The following is a 23,027-nucleotide window of genomic DNA, read 5'->3' on the forward strand; positions in this document are numbered from 1 at the left end:
CTACAGCTCAAGTAGAAATAAAACAAATTTTGTGTTGAATTATTTACTTTCTTCCCACCTAGATTCTGTGAGAGTGAATTTTATTCCATTGCTCAAAATGAACTCTATGTCTGCAAATTTCCATTACCTGGACAGTTATAATACAAGGGTTGGCTGCATTGCTTTTAAGTCTTGCAAGAGATTTACACTTCTGAAACAGGTTGATCTAGTTTTCAAACTTTTTACATTTCTAAATATCAGAGACACTCATAGCTGCTTCAATTAATTGGCTTAATTGGAAACTGCTTAAGCTTAAAGCTAAACTATTAAATGTTGTGTCAGAGAAATCTGCAGGCACTGTACTCCATGTGTAATCACCAACCAGCTTTGTCTCCTGACGATCCTCTCCAGCTAAATGTGCATCTAGCAGGTTGGAAAGAGGTAGCTCACCACTGACTACGAACTTAGGCCATTAGAGAAATTTGCTCATAAGTTAGGTCTGGAGCAATAACTGAGAAATAATTTTTAAAAATGCAGAACTTGGTTTCTTCGGAAAAGGAGAGAATCAGTCGAGTTAAAAAAATGCAGCAATCAAATGAAATTCACAGGTTCATAAACAGGGATAATCATGGATGTATAAGCAGAGGAAATTATGGATAAACATGTGATAATCATCAATAAATAAAAGCAGAAAAGGCTGGCTACTTTGGAAAGATAGATGATTTGATTGCACAACAAATAACTGGATATTGTATATTGAGTGAATTGAGCAGTATTTTAAGGGGAAAGGAATAGAAAATAACTAATAAGTAACTAATTGCTGAGTGCATTGTATCTAAAGGCATACAGTTTGTTTATAAGTTTGACTGGTCCAAACAACCAGCTGGAAAGAGCTTTGCTAATATGGTGAAAGAATTGCAGGAACATTTGGAACTGAAGTGATTGTTGATTGCAGAATGCTTTAGGTTTCATGAACAGAATCTAAAGGAAAGCTTAAGTGGCTGAACTGAAGAAATTCAATGAGCATTGTCAGTTCATTGATGGGCTTAATGATGCACTGAGAGATCATTGAGTTTGTGGAATCTTACAAGAAAGTTATTAAAAAAAGCTCCTAACTGAAGCACAACTTACATTTAAAAGAGCAGTTAAACCACTGTATCAAAGGAAACTGATGACAGAGACACAATTGAGTTGCAGTCAGGAATGAAAGTGAGGGTAGACAAAATTGCAACGTCTGAACAGAAACCTGCCTGGCTGAACAAATTGTGTTACCGTTGTGGGAGGGGATCATATTCACCAAACAAATGTAGGTTTAAAGGCGAAACTTGCAGAAAACATGTCCCACTTGGTGGCACAATAATATCAGTGCCGGACTCCGGAGCGAAGGTTCCCGAGTTCAAATCCAAGTCAGATTGAGCGTCGGCCTCATAAAAACAAGAATAGCTTGCTACGGAACACCATCATGACGGTGCCCCAATAACTCCACTGACGAGTTAAGGACTATTCTTATTCTTATCTTTGCAGAAAATGTAACAAGGTAGAACAAATGTAAAGAGTATGTCGGGCAGACAAAAATAAATGGACTGCACAGGGAAGAGAAAAAGAAATAAAGTTAAGCTACAGCTTCAAAAGGAGCATCACTCTGCATGCTGCTGATGAAAACTGATAATGATGAGAGTGACACAAGACTATGTAGCCTTCAGATTTACAATTTGAAAACTAACAATCAATAAGCAATATGGCTTATGCCAGAAGTAAATGGCAAATTAATTAAAATCGAATTGGACACGGACTCAGTCGTTTCAGGCATTCCACAAATTATGTTGGTGAGGCCTAATATGGAGTATTGTTTGCAATTGTAGTCACTTACCTACAGGAAAGGTGTAAATAAGATTGAATGTAGAGAAAATTTACAAAGATGTTGCAGGAACTTGAGGACCTGAGTTATAGGGGAAGATGGATTGGTTATGACTTTATTCCCTAGAGCTTAGAAGATTGAGGGAAGATTTGACAAAGGTATCCAAAATTATGAGGAACATCAACTAGGTAAACGCAAGCTAGCTTTTTCCACTGAGGTTGGGTGAGACCACATCAAAAGATCATGGGTTAAGTGTGAAATGTGTAATATTTGGAGAACATGAAGGGGGGGAAATCGCCTTTACTCAGAGGGTGCTGAGAGTGTGAATGAACTGCCTGTGCAAGTGGTGGACGTGGGTTTGCTTTCAACATTTCAGAGAAATTTGGATAGGTACATGGATGGAAAGGGCACAAAGGACTATGGTCTGTGTGCAGGTCAATTGGACTAGGCAAAGTTTCTGTGCTGTAGTGGTCTATGACTTTATGACTCTAATGATCTGTAATGCAAAATTCCAGTTTTCTTGCCAGTCTCCTCTTATGGTGAGAGTGCCATATCTTCTGGACCTCCGATGCAAAAGAAGATTCCACCTGGTAGATATCTCATTGAGGAGGATTTACATATTCCTTTGAGTGAACGTGGGAGGTACTTCCCATTCTATTGCAGCCAAAATATGTGCAACTGTTGTCTGGTAGCATGTGATGTCCACCAGGCATCTACTAATTGCCATCCAGTAAAGAGTCAGGGGACAGGCGAAACTGAGTAAGATCCCACTGGGAACTGCCCGATCCATTTAGAGATTTGTTCACTTCAGAAATCCTTTGGGACAGACTGACCAATTTTACAATCCGTTGCAGGGAATCCAACTGAGCATCATAGACATCTTTAGCTTCAATAAAGCAGCTGGAATCCCATTTCTAACAACATGGACCGTGCAAATTCTTCCAACACTTAAGGTACCAAATTCACTATTGCAATCTTATTTACATTCTGTATATTCAGCTCTTCCATCTATTTAATGAACAGGAAAGGCTGCAACAGTTTTTGAACAATGTGTCCCCACTTACAGCTGAAGTCATTCCTTCATTTTCCTAAATAACTAACACCAAATATAAAATTTATTTCAGAGCAACAGATCTAATTTAAGGCCAAGAAGGAAATGAATTCAATCTCCAGGTTCACTTTCCAGTGCTTGCCCATTCTAGGATGTTTAAATTATTCCAAGGGTCCTTGTTGGCTAGAGAGAAAAAAAGTTATTATCATTTCATCGTTCATCAAGTAATTACATAATAACCTGGGGATCAAGTGCCAAGATGCCTTTAAGTACAGTTAAAGTAGACTGTATATTTAAGGCTGTTTACAAGAAGGGGATCAGCCAACTGTTTTCTAAGGACGCTGAGATCCATCAATGTGTGCAGCAGGATGCTTGTGATCTTTTACTAGTCTGCTGTAATGAGATCGTACAATTTAAGAATACATGAGACAGCAAAAGTGTGGCAAGTTCTACTTTACAAAAAGACCACTTGACGACTTGATGGCCAAAAGAGCATCTTTATCTGGGACGGCAAATGATATTTACAATACAGAGGCTTCCAGGTACCTCGTGTGGCCTGGGTGGAGGAACTAGATACAATGCATACTGGGAGTAAAAAGAGCGGAAGTAAAGACCCCGCCAACCCCGGATCCCGCCTCTTGCTACCAACAGCTTCCCGATTAGTATTAACTTACTTTTAATAATACTCATGTTACAACACTTCTCCCCCTTTAAAATCCAACATACCCCAAATATAGAAGAACTCGGAAATAAAAAGTGGTATCATTAGCAACAGGTTACAATACAAAAAACACCTAAAAAACATGGCAAATTCAACATTCAATAAGAAACTATCCAATCAAAGATTCAGTCTGTCAGGAGGTTTGTGAGGGTGCTGCGAACTACACACTACCCCCGGTGACCCAGCAGGCACCGCTGGTGAGGATGTTTTGCGTGGATCTAGTGTTGGGGTCACAAGAGGGGTCTGTGTGTCCGTGTGAGAATGTCCATCCTCTTCAGGGGTCTCTGCCCCCTCTGTCAGTGTGTCTCCCTCGAGCAAAGTCACTGGTGGACATGCTTCCCCAGTAGTCTGTCTCACCATTGGAAACTCCATGGAACTGTCTACCTCTGAGCCAGAATCATGACACGGGCACACATGGTCCTGATGTCTGCGGAAAACACGCCCATCAGTCAGCTTAACAACATAGGAAACTGGACCACTCTGCTTAAGAATAACACCAGGTAGCCATTGCTGATTGTTTCTCACATAGACATTGGCATCCGGTTTTAACTGTCTGTCTCGCACATATTGATCATGTCCCTCCTGCTTTCTCTCCACTTTTGCCTTCATGTCCAGGCGCAGCAGGTCCAATCTTGACTTAGGCCTACACCTCATCAGCATCTCTGCTGGAGTGTGTGCGGTTGTAGTTGGTGGTGTGAGGTGGTACTTAAACAGGAAACGTGAAAGCCGGGTACTAAGACAGTCCCCTGTCATCCGCTTCAGGCCTTCCTTCACTGTCTGAACAGCCCGCTCAGCCAAACCATTTGAGGCTGGGTGGAAAGGGGCCGTCTGAATGTGACAAATGCCATTCTGCCCAATGAACTCACTGAACAGCTCACTGGTGAACATCGGGCCAATATCAGTGAACAGAGAGTCAGGCAACCCGTGGACTGCAAACACTTGCCTGAGTTTGTCTATGGTTGAGGGGGCTGTGATGTTGCTCATGATGTGAGCTTTGATCCATTTGGAATGCACATCTACCATTACAAGAAACATCTGCCCCATAAAGGGGCCAGCAAAGCCCAAATGTAGCCTAGACCAGGGGTAGACTCGTCACTCCCATGGGTGCAAAGGAGCTGGTGGTGGCATGTTCTGATTGGTCTGACATTGTGTGCATGATTTTACCTTGTTCTGCAGATCCCGATCCATTCCTGGCCACCAGATGTAGGATCTTGCAAGGCTTTTCATCCGAGACACCCCTGGGTGAGTCTCATGAATTTCCTCCACAATCTCTGAAGAGCCAGGGGGAAGCATGATGACCCTTGCCCCCCAAAACATGCAACCATCCTGCAGACTCAGTTCAGTCTTGCGTTTGGCATAAGGTCTCAGTTACTCTCCTTCCACAATTCTGGGCCAACCTTGTAAAAGAGAAAAGTCTTGACTTGAGACAGGACTGGATCCCTCTCTGTCCATTGCTTGATCTGGGTCACCTTTACAGGTGCCGCAGACAGCCTGTCCAATGAAAACACAGTCTCTGGAGGCACATGTGTAGTAACAGGCATCTCAGGTAACTCAGCGCATCAGCGTTTCCATTATCCCCACTCACTCTGTACACAATAGTATACTGGTAGTCTGACAATGTGAGAGCCCAACACTGTATCCTGGCTGAGGCTAGCAGTGGGATGCATCTGGTCTCCCTAGAAAGCCTCATCAGTGGTTTATGGTCCGTATAAATTGTGAATGCACGTCCATAGTGATGAAAACATTTGACCACAAAAACAATGGCCAGACCTTCTTTGTCTAGCTGTGAATGTCCCTTCTCAGCAGCCGTCAGGGTACGTGAAGCAAAACCAATCGGCTTCTCTGAACGGTCCTCCATTACGTGTGAGAGAACTGCCCCGACTCCACAGTGCGAAGCGTCGCATGAAAGGGTGATCTCCTTCTCTGGGTCATAGTGAACGAGCAGCTTCGCTGAGTGCAGGAGTTCTTTCACTTCCTTGAAAGCTTCCTCCTGCTCTTCACCCCACCGCCACTTAGTGTCATTGTGAAGCAGCTTATAGAGTCGGGCCAAAATCTTTGGGAGGTCCAGAAGAAACTTGCCATAATAATTCACCGTGCCCAAAAATGATCTGAGTTCAGAGACACTCTTGGGGCTTGGGGCCTCCTTGATAGCTCTCACTTTGTTCTTCACTGGGCAGAGCCCCTCAGCTGTGATCTGGTGTCCCAGGTAGGTCACACTCAGAGACAGAAACACACATTTTCTGTGTTTCAACTGCAGCCCTGTGTCTGAGAGTCTCTTCAGCACCTGTTCTAAATTAACCAGATGCTCCCCCTCCATGGCTCCCGTGATCAAAATATCATCGATACACTGCTGTGTGCGGAATCCCCTGCAGCAAAGAGTCCATTGTCGTTTGGAAAATGGCGGGGCTAGACGCCACTCCAAACACCAGGTGATTGTATTTGAATAAACCCTTGTGCGTATTGATGGTGACGTACTCCTTTGAATCCTCGTCGAGCAGCAGCTGTTGGTAGGTGTGGCTCATGTCCAGCTTTGTGAACAGCTTACCCCCTGACAGGGTCGCAAACAGGTCACCCACCCGTGGCAATGGGAACTCCTCCAGCTTAGAGACCTGATTCACCGTAAGCTTGTAGTCTCCACATATCCTCACCGTTTTATCTACCTTCAAAACTGGAACAATAGGAGCCGCCCACCTTGAAAACTGTACGGGCTCAATGATGCCCAGCCTCTGTAAACGTACCAGCTCCTCATTGACTTTGCCATTCATGGGCTTAAAAAAACATGGTGTGGCCTCAGGGTCAACATGGAGTTTCACAGTCACACCCTTCAGTGTGCCCAGCTCGTCCCTGAAAACGTCACTATACAGCTGCAGAATGTCCTCCGTCGTGCGTGCATACTTAATTTCATGCCAGTTGAGCCGGATTTTGCAAAGCCAATCGCGGCCCAAAAGACTGGGCCCACTGCCCTTAGCTATCACCAGCCTGGCTTCAGCCTTCTGGCCCCCGGCTGAAATATCCACATACAACACCCCTAAATGAGGTACGGGCTGCCCCGTATAGGTCCTGAGTTTGAGCTTAGATGGTCTGATGGGAGGCAGGTTGGACCCCCATGTCCTCCTGTAGGTCTCCTCACTAATGACCGATGCAGTAACCACCATATCAATCTCAAACTTAATGTCCTTCCCCCTGACACTGACTGTGGCATGATATGGTTCAGGTGGTCCCTCATCCGTTTCCACCCCAGACATGTTGTAGGCTCACACTGCCTCCTCGTCTGCTCCTCCTAGGTGGTGTGTGGCTGCCTGAGTCTGTTGAGCTTTCCCCTGCCCAGGCTTAACTTCACCCTTTATGCTCCTGCACTTTTTAACTAAATGTCCCTTCTTGCTACAAGCATGGCAGACAGTATCTCTGAATTTACAAACATTTGCATAGTGCATTCCTCCACACCGAAAACATTCCACCCGCTTTGCCTGTTTACCAATCTCCCTCCTGACTTGGAGCACTGCCGCCGACTACGACCCCCCATGTCCTTTCTGTATATCCTTGGCATTATTAGCAGCCATCTCCATGCCTTGGGCAATCTCTAGGGCTTTCTTGAGTCGACGGTGGGATTTCCCCCAACAAGCAGCTTTGTACGGTGACATTATTAATGCCGCATACTAATCTGTCATGGAGCATGTCATCCAACACGGCTCCGAAATCTCAATGCTCTGACAGCTGCCGAAGCTCAGCCACAAAATCACCCACAGACTGACCTGGCTTCCGGACAGGGCTGTGAAACTTGAACCGTTGGACTATCACCGAAGGCTTCGGATTGTGGTGGTTCCCCACGAGCTTGACCAGTTCATCGTATGGAATTTCTCCCAGTTTCCGCAGTGTAGCCAAGTTCCTTATCAGCTTGTACGTCTTTGCCCCACACACACTCTGGAGAATAGATCACTTTTTAGCCTCCTCAGTAATTCCATTAGCACAGAAAAAGTGGACCAACCTTTTCTCGTACTCCAGCCACACCTCGATTTGCTCGTCAAACACACTGACCGTTCCGAACGCAGCTATCCGAACACAAGGCTCCTCGCCCGCTCACAGCTCCTGATCGAAAACAGGCTGACCCGTCCACAGAACCAGTTCACCTCGTCGCTAAATATATGTGGTAACTTCTACTTTACAAAAAGACCACTCGACAACTTGATGGCCAAAAGAGCATCTTTATCTGGGACGGCAAATGATATTCACAATACAGAGACTTCCAGGTACCTCGTGCGGCCTGGGTGGAGGAACTATATACAATACATACTGGGAGTAAAAAGAGCGGAAGTAAAGACCCTGCCAACCCTGGATCCCACCTCTTGCTACCAACAGCTTCCCGATTAGTATTAACTTACTTTTAATAATACTCACGTTACAACAAAAAGTGTAATTGTCTCATAAATATTCATTCTAATTTACATCATGTTATTTACAGGGTTATAGAAACTCATTTATTTTGAGGATCTTCCAAAAAAGCAAGTATTCTGCCTGACTTCCTTCCTAACTTACAATATGAAACAGAATAGCTGTCTGAAATACAGTAAGTAGCTAAATATTATTTTGTTAATCAATTATTCTAATGAAAAATTTTGAGGCATATATCTATAGATTGCTTGTACTTCCACAACCTGACCATGGAATCCAGGAGTCATATAGCATTTCAGCTCCTGATCGAGAGCTACTCAACTAATTCCACTCCCTCCCACTTCAATCTCACAGCCATATATTCATCTTTTTATATAATTATCCAATTACCTTTAATAGGTTACTCTGAATCTATTTCCACTAACCTTCCAAGGATCACATTTCAGACTCCTCTGCCAACAGAATGATTTTTTTCCTATTCTGCTCCACCATAACATTCCTACACCACGAATTTGAACACTGTGCCCAAAGCACTGTCTTCAGCAGCCTGACTTTAATGGAAGAAAGTCTTACAGACCCTTTTACAGACTCTACACCCACCGGAAGTCACTCTACAAGTGTCAATCTCTAACAGAGCAGCTCTTCCTCCCATCAGAGCTTCCTGTAGAGATCTCATTGGATAAAATTCTTCACAGCTTGCAGAACACCTACAGTACAAAGATTGACTGCTCTTTATTGTTGTTTGCTTTTACAAATCTTCCCACTTCAGATTCATCTCACTGTAGACCTCACCTCTACAAGCATAAGCAGGAGAACTGATGGAGTAGGACACCCCCAGGACATTGTTTTACATGTCCTGGATGAGTTAGTGCTGGGAGATTCATATCCTCAAAAAAATACTGTGCTTTTCCATAACACTGTCTTATCACGTTCACTTTTAGAACAGAATATTAAACAGATCCAAATTAAAAGCAAAGGAAATTAAACTGTCTTCTTTTGTTATTGCCATACCCTGACATAGTAAAATCTACCACAATTCTGCTCTCAGATAATAGAAAAAAAAACTTTATAATTCTTTCTCAATAAAATTTTTGGCAGTAAGTGCAAAAAAAAACTTGCATGTTTAAAGTAGGTGCAATGATGAGCATTAATGAATTAAAGAGGAACTCAGTGCGTGAAGGGGCACGCTGATGAGGAGGGTACGTTGATGATGGGGGAAGAGGGTTATGAAAAGTATTGGGTCAAATGACCTCTTATAGGTTCTCAGGAATGTTGTTCTACACTGTCACAGCTCACTATCAGGTGTGCGTGAGCATGCCCGACGAGGGCCACCAGTTGTAAATAAACAGATGGTGACGTGTAACCGCATATTAGTACAAGGCGTTTTAGTGCCAAGCAAATTAAATGCAAAGCTGCCCAAAAGATGTGAAGAAAAAAAGTATTTACAAGCAGACAAATAAAAACATACAAAAATTTACATATAGAGAGACTTTCTCAACACTTTTTGTCATTAAATTTCCAATATAACTATTCTCTAACCATCAAATCCAACCACCACCCCTCTCTAGCAAAGACAGACTGAGGGTTTAAATCTGCCCCCACCTGGCTTAGAAGGACCAGGAATTCTACTATTGGTTGGGGTGGGGGGGGGGGTGGAAATCATGTGACCAGACCATAATAATTACTTCAGATGCAGAATTGGAATGTTTTAAACAGGGATTCTAACATCCTACACTTTTATTCTACAACAAATGCCTAGTTAAACCCATAGATCAGTGTCCACATGCTCAGATGAATATAAGAGAATAATGCCTCCCCCCCCCCCCAGTGGTGTTGCCTGTGTGGGCTGTGGTGTGCCTGCTTCCACTAACCCAGGCATTTTTTAGGACACCCCAAACTGTCCCTTGGGTCTTTTGGGGCCATTCTGCTGTCTACAAATTGATATAACAGTGTGAATGAAAATAAATGAAACCGTTTGGAATGCCTGTGTCTAGAATCCTTATTGTTATGAGTTATAAACCAGTAGAGCACGTTAACTGGAGGGATTGTTTTGATTAGCCAAGCTAGCGATTGTTTTACTTTTGGGGTGTGTAAATGGTGAACTTCCAAGAACTCCAGAATGGGAGGGCAAAGTGTGTGAACCACTGGGGACACTAGACCAGGACAGAACGAGGAGGAGTGACTAACCAGGCAAAGGGGCAAGGTTAGCAAGAGAATTAGCATTGGCAACCTGTCCCGTCACATCACCCCCCCCCCCCACCTCTTGTGGATTGAACAAGGTGGACAATCGGGAGAGATAGCCTACCACAACATCGTGCTGGCCTGCCTTATGCTGGGTACCATCCCATGAGAGCATACTCACCAACTGCATCTCAGTGTGGTATGACAATTGTCCTGTATCAGACCACAAAGCACTACAGCAGGTGGTGAAATCTGTCCAGCGGATTATTGGCACCCAATTACCCACCATTGAGAACATCTACCATAAACGATGCTTGGGCAGGGCGAAAAGCATTATCAAGGATGCATCTCACCCCAATCATGGACTTTTTACTCTCCTCCTATCCGGTAGGCGCTGCAGGCGCCTCCGCTCCCGCACCAGCAGGCACAGGAAGAGCTTCTTCCCTGAGGCTGTGACCCTGCTGAACCTCACATCACAGCGCTAAGCAGTATTGCACCCAAATTGTACTGTCTCAGTACTTCTATATTTGTGTGCTGTAGCACTTACTGTTTATTCAGTTATTTTGTAAATAATACTATTCTTTGCATTTCTGGTTAGACGCTAACTGCATTTCATTGTCTTTGTATCTGTACTAGGCACAATGACAACAAAGTTGAATCTAATCTAATGATGCGTGCAATGTGGTCTTTCATGGAGAGGATCCAGGCGAGTGTTGTGTGGTCGATCTCCAGAACAAATTCACAGCCTGGCAGGGAATACCGGACGCTCCCCAAGGCCCATCTTATGGCAAGAGCTTCCATCCCAACAGTGGAATACCTTGTCTCCCATGGCAGCAGCTTTTGACTAAGGTACAATACCAGCTGTTCTTCTCCCTCTTTCCCCTGGGCCAGGACTGCTCTAATTCCCACTGCTGAGGCATTGATTAGATAGTGAATGCTTTGGTGAAGTCTGTCTGTTAAGGACTGGCTGGGAACACAGATCCTCCTTCAGAGTCACAAAGGCTTCCTCACATTCTTCATTTCCCTGAAACGGATTCTTCGCAGATTTCAGCATAAGTTCTGTTAGTGGGACTGCCAAGCTGACAAACTGAGGGATAAAAAGAGACTACCATCTAATTAACCCCAGGAAGGATCAGACTTGTTTCTTCCTGCAGGGCCAGGAACCATTTCTGATGGGCTCGACCTTGTCAACTAGTGACTGAACTAGTCCTCACCCTAGCTAGTCAGCCAGGTACATTTTAGCACAGGCCCACTCCTACTTCTGGATGTTCAGAGTAAAGCCAGCAGCTGCAATCTTCTTCAGGACATCCTCAAGGTGTTCCTTCCAGATGGTGCTGAGGATGACCACATCATCCAGGTAGGCCACACAATGCCTCTTTCATCCCCTCAGTACACAGTTAAACAGCCATGGAGAGTCACTGGGGCTTAAATGCAACCCAAACAGCATGACAGTGAAATGAAAGAGGCCAAAGAGAGTGCTGAATGTGGTGGGTGCTCCCAGGTCAACTCTTGTCTCAGGTGGTGGAGCTCTGCTCAGTCTGGTTTGTAGCTCCTGGAACTCCCACAGAAGTATTTCTTCCCAGGCCCATTGCATGGCAGTAAACTGGCCAAGAAGAGCTGCCAGCTCCGACATCCCCACAGATTTCCCCAGCTCCTCAGTAGGACCCCAACAGGCCTTGGACTATGTACCTTTGGCCACATCTTTTCCTCAGACTCCATGTCCCACCATCCATCCTCATAAAACTCCATCCCTGGAGCATCTAGTTTAACTCTGGTCTTCCATGAGCACAGCCCTGCTCTTTTCTACATCTTCACCCCTTTTCAGCTTACTATCCCACCATGATAGTACAAGGGATTTTATTTAATGCCAGGTGGAAAAACTACCCAATAGTTGTGAAGGAAAAAAAGTATTTGCTAAAGTAGACAAATGAAAACAAACATGCACACATAAAGATTTACAAATATACAGAGGCTTCCTCCACAACACACTATCTTTAAATTTCCAATATAACTACTCACCAACCTCCACCCCTCTCAGCAAATCCAGACTGAGGGTTTAAATCTGCCCCCACCTGGCTTAGAAGGACCAGGAATTCTACTGTTGGTTGGGATGGGGGGGGGGGGGTGGAAATCATGTGACCAGACCATAATAATTACTTCAGATGCAGAACTGGAACGTTTTAAAATTTTATTCTACAACAAATGCCTAGTTAAACCCGTAGATCAGTGTCCACATGCTCAGATGAACATAAAAGAATAATGCCCCCCCCCACCCCCCCAGTGGTGTTGCCTGTGTGGGCTGTGGTGTGCCTGCTCCCACTAACCCAGGCATTATTTTAGGACACCCCAAACTGTCCCTTGGGTCTTTTGTGGCCATTCTGCTGTCTACAAACTGATGTAATGGTGTGAGTGAAAATAAATGAAACTGTTTGGAATGCCTGCGATTAGAATCCTTATTGTTATGAGTTATAAACCAGTTAACTGAAGGGAGTGTTTTGATTAGTCAAGCTAGTGATTGTTTTACTGTTGGGGTGTGTAAATGGTGAACTCCCAAGAACTGCTGAATGGGGACACTAGATCAGGGACAGAATGAGGAGGAGTGACTAACCGGGCAAAGTGGCAAGGTTAGTGGGAGAATTAACATTGCCATCCTGTTCTGTCACATTATTAACAAGATTAAAATCCCACGTGTTATTAAAGAGCAAAATATCTTTGGTCATACAGTCTCATAGTCTGGAAACTATGGGGTGACCTCACTGAAACCTATTGAATGGTGAAAGGCCTTGATAGAGTGGATGTTGATAGGATGTTTCCTATTGTGGGAGAGTCCAAGACCAAATGACACAGCCTCAGAATAGAGGGACATCCTTTTAGAATGGAAATGAGGAATTTATTCAGCCACAATTTGGTGAATCTATAGAAGTCATTGACACAGGCATCTGTGGAAGCTAAGTATGTATATTTAAGACAGGGGTTGCTAGATTAACTTGATTGGTCAAAGCATGAAGGGATACGGGGAAAGGCAGGAGATTGGAGGCTGAGAGGAAAATTGAATCAGCCATGATGAAATGGCAGAGCAGACTCAATGGGCCAAATGGCCTAATTCTGCTCCTATATCTTATGGTCTTGTACCACTCAGTCAATCCACCCTGTGCACATTGACCAGTGTGGACCCATTTGTATAAATCCCAATTTCCAACATTTGGCCCATAGGACCCTAGTCAATTCACGAGTTCATCTGGACATTTCTGTAATACTTACATTTGGGGTAGCACAGTACTTTGGCAATTAGCATAATTGTGGTGAACTATGTGCCTGTCTGGACACGCCCCCTGCTGACTGCTCCTGTGGCTCCTCCCACAGGCCCATGTATAAAGGCGATCAAGGCCTGACGCTCGGCCTCAGTCTCCAGGACATAGTATGATGGACACTCACTCCTGGTTCCTTCTTCCAGTCAATAAAAGCCGATATCTCGCCTTACGTCTCAGTGTGAGTTATTGATGGTGCATCAATTTTATTGACTGGAAGTTTTAAAACATGGAAACCGTTTTGCGTCCGGAAAGGTTGGATTTGGACCCTCAAGACCCTGACGCAGCTCTCGCTTTTGAACACTGGCTTGCATGCTTCCAATCGTACTTGGAGGAGGTTCGTGCAACTGAACCCGCCGTTATGCACAGAATCCTACTCTCGAGGGTCACCCCCAAAGTTTACTCCATTATCCGGGACCTGCCGACCTACGATGGGGCACTGGACGCCCTCAAAAGACAGTACCTGCGGCCGGTGAACACCGTCTACGCAAGACATCGTTTAGCTACCCGGCAACAGCGGCCTGGCGAGTCGTGCGCTGAGTTTCTCCGAGCACTACAGACACTCGTCCGACCTTGCGACTGCAAGACGCTCACGGCAGAACAGCATGCGGAGCTGCTGGTGCGAGACGCCTTTGTGACGGGACTGAGGTCAGTGTACATGCGCCAGCGACTGCTGGAAAATGCCGACCTTACCTTACGCTCGGCGATAGAGACGGCCAACGCTCTAGAAGCTGCTTTGCATAATGCTGACGCTGTCCAGTCACACGATTCCCCGCCGGTTCCGTGGACACCTCAGACCCTGCCACCGCCGGCTCCCGGGAGCGAATTCGCCAACGCCGCTGCCAGTCGCAATTCCACGAGCTCCCCGACCCAGACCATGGCTGTGGCCCGTCAGAAGCCCGTGTTTTATTTCTGCCGCCATAAAAAACACCCTCAACAACGCTGTCCAGCGCGAGAAGCGACCTGCTCCAGCTGCAGCAAGCGGGGCCACTTCGCCAAGGTCTGTAAGTCTCAACCTCGAGCGGAGTGCAGCGCTGCGGGTGAAACGTGAGGGCCGCCATCTTGCATGCCCGGATGTGGGCGGCCATCTTTGTCGACGTCAGCACGCCCCGCCCCCGACCCTCGGATGCTGACCGGGTACCCCGGATGTGAGCGGCCATCTTTGTCGACGTCAGCATGCCCCGCCCCCGGCCCTCTGATGCTTACCGGGTCTCTGGCCACTGTAACTCTCGACCAAAGCGCCCCACACCAGCTTGCAAGGTCCATGATGGACATCTGGGTGGAGGGGCACAGGACTAGATGCCTGTTTGACACGGGCAGCACTGGGAGTTTTATTCACCCGGACACAGTGCAACGCTGCGGACTCGCAACGCGGCCGGTAAGTCGGAGGTTCCATTTAGTTTCTGGGTCGCAGTCCACAGACATCCGGGCGGGTTGTGTAGCGACATTGGTGGTGCAAGGCACAGAATATCGGAACTTTGAGCTCCTGGTCATGCCTAATCTGTGCGCACCTGTGCTATTGGGGCTGGACTTCCAGAGCCATCTCGAAAGTGTGACTATGGTATACGACGGGCCCCTCCCACCACTCACTGTCAGGAATCCTCAGTTTTGTGGGACTTCTTCACATACCCCTCTACTGCCCACACACACACACACACGGGCACACACATCCCATCCAGAACCAGGCCGACAGCTGCTCTACCGACACCACTTGCAGCCTCTCCACTCTCAAGGTCCCTCCCCCACCACTGTTCGCCAACCTGACCCCTGACTGTAAGCCTGTGGCAACTAAAAGCAGGAGGTACAGCGCGGGGGACAGGGCCTTCATTCAGTCGGAGGTGCAGCGGCTGCTCAGGGAGGGGATCATTGAGCCAAGCTCAAGCCCTTGGAGGGCCCAGGTGGTTGTTGTTCGGACTGGGCAGAAAAATAGGATGGTCGTGGACTATAGTCAAACCATCAATAGGTTTACGCAGCTTGACGCGTACCCCCTACCCCGCATCACGGATATGGTCAACCAGATTGCTCAGTACAAGGTGTACTCGACAATAGATCTGAAATCCGCTTATCACCAGTTCCCCATCTGCCCAGAGGACCGCCCCTACACCGCCTTCGAGGAGGGCGGCAGGCTCTATCACTTCCTGCGCGTCCCTTTCGGTGTCACGAATGGTGTCTCTGTCTTCCAGAGGGAAATGGACCGGATGGTGGACCAGTACCAACTGCAGGCCACATTTCCCTATCTGGATAACATCACCATCTGTGGTCACGACAGGCCAGATCACGACGCCAACCTCCAACGATTTCTCCAAGTGACCGCAGCTCTGAACCTTACTTATAACAGGGACAAGTGTGTGTTTGGAACCACCCGCCTTGCTATACTTGGGTATGTCGTGGAAAACGGGGTTATTGGCCCTGATCCCGAACGTATGCGCCCCCTGTTAGAACTCCCTCTTCCCACCACTCTCAAGGCCCTCAGACGGTGCCTGGGTTTTTTTTCCTATTACGCCCAATGGGTCCCCCATTACGCAGACAAGGCACGTCCCCTGGTCAAGTCTACCTCGTTTCCCCTCTCTGCTGAGGCCCACGCGGCCTTTAGCTGCATTAAAGAGGACATTGCCAAAGCTACGATGCATGCCGTGGACGAGACCGCTCCCTTCCAAGTGGAGTGTGATGCCTCCGATTTTGCTCTGGCTGCTACCCTCAATCAGGAAGGCAGACCAGTAGCATTCTTTTCTCGCACCCTCCGAGGCTCCGAAATTTGGCACTCCGCGGTGGAGAAAGAAGCCCAGGCCATAGTGGAGGCTGTTAGGCACTGGAGGCACTATCTTGCTGGCAAAAGGTTCACCTTGCTGACCGACCAGCGCTCGGTTGCGTTCCTGTTCAGCAACCAACAGCGGGGCAAAATCAAAAATGATAAGATTTTGCGGTGGAGAATAGAACTCTCCACCTACACCTATGATATCCTGTACCGGCCTGGCAGACTCAATGAGCCCCCTGATGCCCTATCCCGGGGAACATGTGCTAGCACACAGCTTGACCAGCTGTACGCCCTTCATGCACAACTTTGCCATCCGGGGGTCACCCGATTTTACCATTTTGTGAAAGCTCGGAACCTGCCATACTCCCTGGAGGACATCAGGACGATGACCAGGGACTGCCAAATTTGCGCTGAGTGCAAACCGCACTTCTACCGTCCTGACACGGCACAACTTGTCAAGGCCACCCGCCCTTTTGAACGACTGAATGTTGACTTTAAGGGCCCCCTTCCCTCCACTGACCGCAATGTCTATTTTCTCAGTGTTATTGACGAGTACTCACGGTTCCCCTTTGCCATCCCCTGCCCCAACACCACTGCCACGTCCGTCATAAAAGCCCTGTGCCAGCTCTTCACTCTGTTCGGGTATCCCTGCTATATCCACAGCGATAGAGGGTCCTCCTTTATGAGTGAGGAGCTGCGCCAGTACTTGCTAGCTAGGGGTCCCAATTTCCAACATTTGGCCCATAGGACCCTAGTCAATTCACAAGTTCATCTGGACATTTCTGTAATACTTACATTTGGGGTAGCACAGTACTTTGGCAATTAGCATAATGCTATAACAGTGCCAGTGCCTTAGTCTGCAAGGAGATTGTAGATTCTCCCATGACTGCATGGGATTCTCTGCGTGATCCAGTTTCCTCAGTAGGTTAATAGTCAGTCAGTAGGTTAATTGGTCACATGGGTGTATTTGGGTGGCACAGCCTCTCTGGGTGTTAAGAGCCTGTTACCATGCTGTATCTCCAAATAAAATGTGAAAATGCTGTCCTTAGCTGCTTCCATCATTCTCTCAAGTAGTGTTCAAAGACAGTCACCACTACCACATCACACACATTCAACCAACTCGGAGATGAATAGCCAAAAACGTATTTTTAAACAAGTTTGAGTAAGAACAGCTTTCGATGTTGCTCAATACTCAAGCTGAGGTAGTAAATTAGATCAGACATTGGCTTTGTGAGAAGAGCCAGAGAGTGGTAGTTGATGGTTCCCTCTCTGACTGGAGGCCTGTGACTAGTGCAGTGCTGCAGAGATCAGCTCTGGGTCCATCGTTGTTTGACTTAAATATCAATGATCTAGATGGAAATGTGGTTAACTGGGTCAGGAAGCTTGCAGATGACTCCAAGATGGGGGTCTAGTGGACAGTGAAGAAGGCTACCTCGGCTTACAGCAGGATCTGGACAAGTTGGAAAATGGTGGATGGAATTTAATGCAGGCAAGTGAGAAGTGTTGCACTTCAATAGGATCAACCAGGGTAGGTCTTACACAATGAACAGTAGTGCACTGAGAAGGGAGGTAGAACAATGGCATCTGGCAATACAGGTCCATAATTGATTGAACGTGGCATCACAGGTATATAGGGTCATAAAGAAAGCTTTTGGCGCATTGGCCTTCATAAGTCAAAGTACTGAGTGTAAGAGATGGAATGTTATGTTGAAGTTGTATGAGACGTTGCTGAGGCATAATTTGGAGTATTGTGTGCAGTTTTGGGCATCTACCTACAGGAAAGATGTAAACAAGGTTGAAAGAGTACAGAGAAAATTTACAAGGATGCTGGAAGCCTGAGGTATAAGGAAAAATTGAATAGGTTAGGGCCTTATTCCTTGCAGTGTAGAAGATTGAGGGGAGATGGGATAGAGGTGTACAACAATTCTGAGGGGTATAGATACAGTAAATGCAAGAAGTTTTCCCACTGAGCTTGGGGGAGACTACAACCTGAGGTCATGGGTTAAGGGTAAAAGCTGAAAGGTTTTAGGGGATCATGAAGGGAAATTTCTTCACTCAGACGACCGTGAGAGTGTGGAATGAGCTTCCAGCACAAGTTGTGCATGAGATCTCAATTTTAACACTTAAGAGAAGTTTGGATGGGTACATGGGTAGTGAGGGCAAGGAGGGTTATGGTCCCAGTGCAGGTTGATGGGACTAAGCAGTTTGGAATTGACTAGATGGGCCAATGGGCCTGTTTCAATGCTGTACTTTTCTATCACACTAATTCCCAACCTACAGTATATCGAGACAAGAATGGAGCCTCACTAAACCAAGTGTATATCTCTTATTTCTCCAAGATATTCTTCAGCATATTAATCTGAAAATTGATTTCAACAACTTTCATCCTCAGCCTCTTTACTGTTTTTTCCCATTGGTATCTCCCAGCTGGATGTCACTACCTTCCATTTTGAATACCCGTATTAATTTCTCCAGGATCTTTTCACATGCCTCTAACATCTGCTCACAGGACCAGACAGGAATTCTTTCTTGAAATTACTTGGTGTAGTTGCGGTCTTGATCTCTGTCTGCTGGACTCTCTAATGTATGCTGATGAGAGGCATCTGTGTTTGATACACATATGCAGTATAGTTGAAGTTGAATAACCTCACCAACCTCAATGTCTCTAGGTGGTTTTCTACATATGCTGCTTTATTCAGGATGGAAGCGAGGATTGTATGTACACACACACGGACACTCTCTCTCTCTCACACACACACACACACTCTCTCTCTCACACACACACACACACACACACTCTCTCTCTCTCACACACACACACACACTCTCTCTCTCTCACACACACACACACACTCTCTCACACACACACACACACACACACACACACACACTCCTCTCTCCTCTTTGATTTACCCAGTTACACAAAAAGGCCTTTCCTTCTGGACTGTATAAATTTACAGTAAGTTTGATTGTTCTTCTTTTTAATAATCACAGGTATTTCTTGAATACTGTGGTCTACACTCTTCTAAGTTATTGAAGCTGTGAATATGGGGAAGACAGGAAGACCCTATAGCTGTAGAGACACAAAGGGCACAGATTACCTTGTACTTTATTTTTTGTGCCTGCTGATACCCTCAAATATTAATCATAGTGGGCTCTTCAGACCTTCAGACGTAGAGACTTCTATCGCTCTCCTACTGAAAGCACTCTGACTACATTACAGTCAAATGTGCAGGGATGTAAAAAACTGTAGTGATTAGTGAAATGAGCCCGATGCATCATGGACACACCCCTGTCTGTATCTGCATGAGACATTGTCTCAAGAAGGCAACATCCATCATCAGGGGTGCCCATCATCCACGTTCCCACAGCTACCATCAAGCAGGGGTACGGAAGCCTGAAGTCCCACAACACCAGATTAGAGAGCAGCTGCTTCCCTTTAAACCTTCAGTCCTTGAACAGACCAGCAAAACACCGATCTGCACAATAGAGCAAAGTGATTATCACTTTGATTATTTTGCACCATAATGGACTGTGCTTTCTTTTGTTCTAATGTATTATTTCTTGTAATAATTATGTATAATTTGTGTTAATTTCTGCTTTCTTTGTGAATGTTGTGTAACTAAATCTATGTGACCGTGATGCTGATTTCCATTGCACCTGAGCATTCGTGTGCTTCTGCACGTGACTTTGATCTTTATACTGCTGGTTCAAAAGCGATCGTTTGATCTCCTTGATGCTGTCAGGCCATTGCTTCACAGTTCAAGACTGTGTTGAATATTCACTTTCCAGGGTCCAAGAGGCATATTGCTGACCCCAGTTTTTCTCGCACAGTATGAATTTTCTAGAGAGTCAGAATTCTTTGTGACAGTTACATTTCTAACCAATTTTTTAACTTTCTAACTTTTCTAACTTTTCAACATTTCTAATTTGCTCCCCTTCTTATTGTAAACAATGAGGTCATACAGGCCTGTAGCAATGTGCCACACACAGCGCTGAAATAACGACACGCAGTCCATAAGTCGTTTCGAGACTAGTTTATTCAAACTTCGCGGCGCTGACATTTAATTCCTAGCGCCCGCCCTCTCCGGGCGGAAATAGCGTCAAAGGTGCATTACCAAAGTCTCCCCCCGCGCACTGGCTATTTGTGAGTTGGTTCGCCTATGCAGAAAGTGGGTCACCACATAACACTCCCCCCCAGAACCGGTGATACACCCCCTAATGTCCACAGTCTATTATCAGCCTCTGTTTGGGAGGTCTGTCTCTGCGCCGCGATGCCTGAACCTCGACCAGCTGCGCCAAGTCCACATGGGTTGGTTTGAGTTGGTCCACCGTGAAAACCTCCTCTCTCTCCCCAATGTCCAGAACGTATGTGGACCCGTTGTTGATCACCTTGAATGGCCCCTCGTACGGCCGCTGTAGCGGCGCCTGGTGTCCGCCCCTTCGTACAAACACAAACTTACAGTCCTGCAGGTCTTTGGGTACATGGGTCAGGGTCCGTCCGTGCTGTGAAGTCGGTACGGGGGCCAGGTTGCCGAGTCTTTCACGTAGCTTGTCCAGGACAACTGCGGCGCCGAGGCGTGCAGATCCTCTTTGGGTGCTGTGCAAATTCAGGACCCAGGGAAGCTCGTCCACCTAGTTAGGTCCTCTCAGGCGGGCCATGAGAGCCGACTTCAAGTGACGGTGGAAGCGTTCCACTAGTCCATTCGACTGTGGGTGGTAGGCAGTTGTGTGGTGTAGCTGTGTTCCCAACAGGCTGGCCACAGCCGACCACAGGCTGGAGGTGAACTGGGCGCCTCTGTCGGAGGTAATGTGGGCCAGTACCCCGAAGCATGCTACCCAGTTTGTGATCAGTGCTTGGGCGCAGGAATCAGCAGATGTGTCGGTGAGCAGGACTGCCTCTGGCCACCTCGTGAACTGGTCTACCATAGTTAGGAGGTACCGCACTCCTCGGGACATTGGTAGGGGGCCCACAACAACCACATGAATGTGGTCGAACCTCTGGTGGGTGGGTTCAAACTGCTGTGGCGGGGCTTTAGTGTGCCACTGCCCCTTGGCTGTTTGGCACTGCGCGCACATTCTGGCCCATTCACTGACCTGCTTGCAAAGTCCATGCCACGCGAACTTGCTGGAGACCAGCAGGACGGTTGTCCTGATAGATGGGTGCGCCAAACCGTGTATGGAGTGGAAAACTCGCCGCTTCCAGGCTGCCGGGACGATGGGGCGAGGTTGGCCGGTGGCTACGTCGCACAGGAGGGTCCTCTCATCTGGGCCTACGAGAGAGTCCTGCAGCTGCAAACCCAAGGCTGCGGTACTGTAGCTGGGCATCTCGTTGTCTGCCTGCTGCGCCTCCGCCAATGCTGCATAATCCACCCCCAGGGACAGGGCCTGGACAGCTGGTCTGGAGAGTGCGTCCGCCACAACGTTGTCCTTTCCCGAGACATGTTGGATGTCCGTCGTGTACTCGGAGATGTAGGACAGATGTCGCTGCTGGCGAGCCGACCAGGGATCGGACACTTTCGTGAACGCGAAGGTCAACGGTTTGTGGTCCGTGGTTGCGGTGAACAGCCTGCCTTCTAAGAAGTACCTGAAATGCCGGATTGCCAGATACAGTGCCAACAGCTCCCAGTCGAAAGCACAGTACTTGAGTTCGGGTGGTCATAGGTGCTTGCTGAAGAACGCCCGGGGTTGCCAGCGCCCCTCGATGAGCTGCTCTAGCACCCCACCGACTGCTGTGTCAGATGCGTCCACAGTGAGTGCGGTCGGAATGTCTGTTCTGGGGTGCACCAGCATCGCGGCATTTGCCAAGGCTTCCTTGGCTTTAACGAAAGCGGCCGCGGCCTCCTCGTCCCAAGTAATGACCTTGCCTTTACCCAACATCAGGGTGTACAAAGGGTGCATGATACGGGCTGCTGAGGGGAGGAAACGGTGGTAGAAGTTCACCATACCAATGAACTCCTGTAGGCCTTTGACCGTGTTGGGCCGGGCAAAGTGGCGGATCACGTCTACCTTGGTGGGCAGAGGTGTTGCCCCGTCTTTGGTAATCCTGTGGCCCAGGAAGTCGAAGGTATCGAGACCAAACTGGCATTTGGCCGGGTTGATCGTGAGGCCGAAATCACTCAGGCGGGAGTAGAGCTGGCGGAGGTGGGACAGATGCTGCTGACGACAACTGATGGCTATAAGGATGTCGTCCAAATAGATGAACACAAAGTCCAGGTCGCGTCCCACTGCATCCATTAGCTGCTGGAGTGTCTGTGCGGCATTCTTCGGGCCGAACAGTATTCGGAGGAACTCGAACAGGCCGAACGGGGTGATGAGTGCTGTTTTGGGGATGTCTTCAGGGTGCACCGGGATTTGATGGTATCCCCGGACGAGGTCTACTTTGGAAAGTATTCTTGCCCCGTGCAGGTTTGCTGCAAAGTCCTGTATGTGCGGCACAGGGTAGCGGTCTGGAGTTGTAGCCTCATTCAGTCTGCAGTAGTCGCCGCATGGTCTCCAATCCCCAGCTGCTTTGGGCACCATGTTCAGGGGGGAGGCCCATGGGCTGTCGGACCTCCGTATGATCCCCAATTCCTCCATCCTCTTGAACTCCTCTTTCGCCAGGCAGAGATTTTCCGGGAGGAGCCTTCGTGTGCGGGCGTGGAGGGGTGGTCCCTGGGTTGGGGTGTGGTGCTGTACCCCGTGTCTGGGCATGGCTGCCATGAACTGCGGTGCCAGAATCGATGGGAAGTCCGCCAGGATTCTGGTGAATTCGTTGTCCAACAGCATGATGGAGTCCAGGTGTG

Source organism: Hypanus sabinus, chromosome 3, assembly GCF_030144855.1.
Source record: "Hypanus sabinus isolate sHypSab1 chromosome 3, sHypSab1.hap1, whole genome shotgun sequence".
NCBI classification, from domain to species: Eukaryota; Metazoa; Chordata; class Chondrichthyes; order Myliobatiformes; family Dasyatidae; genus Hypanus; species Hypanus sabinus.